This window comes from Canis lupus, chromosome 21 (genome assembly GCF_003254725.2).
Source record: "Canis lupus dingo isolate Sandy chromosome 21, ASM325472v2, whole genome shotgun sequence".
In the NCBI taxonomy this organism is placed as follows: domain Eukaryota; kingdom Metazoa; phylum Chordata; class Mammalia; order Carnivora; family Canidae; genus Canis; species Canis lupus.
In genome coordinates, this window is record NC_064263.1 from 45,160,890 (window position 1) to 45,164,224 (window position 3,335).

At 35.4% G+C, this 3,335-nt stretch overlaps 1 long non-coding RNA gene across 1 annotated transcript; it reads right to left on the reverse strand.

Moving 5' to 3' along the window:
- Window positions 1-1,119: 1,119 nt before the first annotated feature.
- Window positions 1,120-2,909, reverse strand: LOC112667767 (uncharacterized). The gene is made up of 2 exons (XR_003141306.3): window positions 2,591-2,909; window positions 1,120-1,870 (listed from the first exon to the last, which is right to left on the reverse strand). It is a non-coding gene; the product is annotated as an uncharacterized LOC112667767 (long non-coding RNA).
- Window positions 2,910-3,335: the final 426 nt, after the last annotated feature.

Below are 3,335 nucleotides of genomic sequence, written 5' to 3' on the forward strand. Positions count from 1 at the left end.
TGTAAGGCTAATCATCAAACCGCCAAATCAACAACAGAATCACAGAGAATGTATTGTATTAATTCCATGCATGAAATTAATTCCATTTCCAAGTGTAAATGATGACAAGCCTTAAATTCCAGCTCTGACAATGGCAGGCAATGAGGAAACCTGCCAGAATAAAAAATAATACTATGTTGATCGTATTGCCATATAGAATGGAAATAACAAGTGGTTTGGAGTCAGAAGAAACTCTGTATTTATGTATTTATATTTTATTTCTTCCACTTAGTATGTGACCACTGAAAGAACAAATCAGCAATAGAATATTTTAAAACCTAATTTAACATGGCTTTAGGCATGAATCCCCATGTTTTGATTTTTAGCTTTACCAATACAACTAATCTTGGATTATAGAATGGACAAGGCACATTTATTTTTTCAAGTGCTTTTGCAAGCTATATGATGCATTTGTTCAGAAGATTGATTTTTCCCAAAACTTTCTCTGAATTTATGATATTGAGAAGCCTCCCGAGCGTATATTCCTGTTCATCTCAAAATAAAGCAAAAAAAAAAAAAAAAAAAAGTTTGTTTTAAGCTAGATGCATTGAAGTTCCCATGGGGAAAATTAAAAATAAAATAAGCAGTGCAATTTGAGCTTCCTTTCTTACCTTATGAATAAATAATGCTGTATTAGTTTGCTTTCAAATAAGAATCTATGACTACATAAGTGATATCATATTAGAAGGTATTTATGTTTATTCAGATAAACGGTGACATTTTTTAAAAGTAAGCTTTATGCCCAACATGGGGCTTGAACTCATGATGCTGAGATCAAGTTACATGCTCTACTGACTAAGCCAGCCATGCACCCCCAGATAAACCGTGACTTGGAAGCAATTACCACAGTAAATTTAATAATGATTTTCAGAGGTTAAGTGGTCCATCAAATTAAAGAAATAAAAATCAACAAAATAAAATCTTATATACTCTGGGAAAATATGTTGAACCATCCTTGTTTCTAGGGATAAATTCCACTTGACCATTTTGTATGGTTCTTTCAATGTGCTGTTGAATTTACTTTGCTACTTTTTGTTGAGAATTTTTGCACCTATATTCATCAAGGATGGTGGCCTGTGGTTTTATTTTTTTTTTTAATTTTTTTAATAGGATCTTCATCTGGCTTTGGCATCTGAGTAATGCAGTCTTATAAAATAAGTTTATTAGTTTTCTTTCCTCTTCTGTTTTTGGGAGAGTTTGAGCAGAATTGGCATTCATTCCTTCTTTAAAAGTTTGACTGAATTCACCAGTGAAGTCGTCTGTTTCTCAGCTTTTTTTTGGTGAGTGGTTTTAATTACTGATTCAATGTCCTCACTTGTTATTGGTCTGTTCAGATTTTTTATTTCTTCCTGATTCTATCTGTGTAGGTTGTCTTTTCTAGGAGTTTCTCGGTTTCTTCTGGGTTGTCCAATGTGTTGGCGTGTGATTGTTCAGCCTTCTCATGATCCTTTGTATTTCCATTATATCAGTTGTATCCACTGTATGATGCTGCTTTTTAGCAGATGCACAGCTCCCGAGGCCTGGGCTGGCTGCCATTAAGGGTCCTGGTCTTGGAGTGGGATAGCAGGAGGGACTGATGCAGGAGGCAACAGCAAAGATAAATAACTGCGGGGCAAAGACTAGTGAAATCTGCAGGGAGACTGGTTTCTTCTCTGGCGAAAGCTGCTGGGATTGTTTGCAGAGCAGATCACTGGGAACAGAGGTAGCTCCCACTGTGCAGCTGATACTAGTAGCACAGTTTTCTTTCTTATTCCTAGCAGAGACTAGGAACATCTGAGGTTTGTTGGTCTCTGAGCGGGATGAAATTGAAGCAGGTCCTTGGTAGGGTGCTCTGAAAGAATGGAGAACCTGGTGCTCACCTGATTTCCCTTTTTTGGTGAGAACGACTCTTTCTAGCTGCTCAGGGATGAGGTAATGTAGGCAAGTGAACCTGTTTTTCTTTTCTTTCTTATTCAGTTATTCTCAAGTTTTTGTTCTCCTATGTTGCTGAAGTTCTTAAGTGTACTACACAGCTCTTCTAGAACTGTTCTTGTTTATAGGTTACTATTTAATTACTTATCATTGTGGGGGAATGGAGGCTGAGGTCTCCTATTCCACCATCTTGGTCACATTAGAGATTCACTTTTTATTCATTGTTTAATTTAAAAATATTTAGCGGATGTTAACATATGTATATAAAATGAAGCTTTAGTATAGGAATTACTTAATTTTAAGGTCCTGACTCAACTCATCTTTGACCCTTCCAGCCTTGCATAAAATAAGGAAAAAGTAAAAGGAAACATGAAGGAGATGGAAAGAGAATAAAAGAGGAAAAAGGTAATAAAGGAAAGGAGCAAAAGGGGCAAGAAAAATACCTTGTATTTAGAAAAATGATTTGCATCAAAAGATAGACATGATTTCCAAGGCCACTTTTGTGCTCACTACGCATGTAATCCTTGGCCTCATCTGGATAAGGAGGATAATATCCACTTCTTTCTTATGTGGATTTAATGAGATCTTTACTACAAAGTATCTGGAACAAAATCAACTCTCAATACATGATAAATATTACCTGGTTATATATATCTTAGGAGTCAACTCTCTGCAGACATTTTTTATCCAAAATTCTTGATGATATTGTATGTAGGAGACTCAAGACCAAGACAATCAAGTTTGAGGAATGGTGAAATTAAGTGAATTCACTTAATTCAAATTAAGTGATTTTAGAAGATCAAAATAAGTCATCCACATTACAGAGATAGAATAACAAACTCTAACAGAGTCAGCAACAATGCAAATAAGAAAGAATCTACTAAAGGAAACAAAACAAAAGCAAGTAATGTCAAAACCAAGTAAAGTAAGGAAGACTTGAATACATAAGAGTCTAAAAATTCATCATTCATTCCATTCTATATTGTTCAAGCTCTCATTCCATTAGAACTCTGTGTCTTACTTTGACTACCTTTGTTTAAGAGAATGAAGTCAGTGGTGACTGGGTGGCACAATTGGTTAAGAATTGAATTCTGTTTTGCCTCAGGTTGTGATGTCAGAGTTGTGAAATCGAGCCCCTTGTTTGGCACCATGCTCAGCCCAGAGTCTGCTTAAGACTCTTTCCTTCTCCCTCTACCTCTATCCCCCTGCCCATAATAAATAAATAAATAAATAAATAAATAAATAAATAAATAAATAAATAAAAAAATTTAAAAAATAAAACAAAATAAAAATGAGGAGCACCTGAGTGGCTCAGTTGATTAAGCATCTAACTGTTGTTTTTGGCTCACATCATGAGATCAGGTCTTAGGGTCCCTGGCATGGGG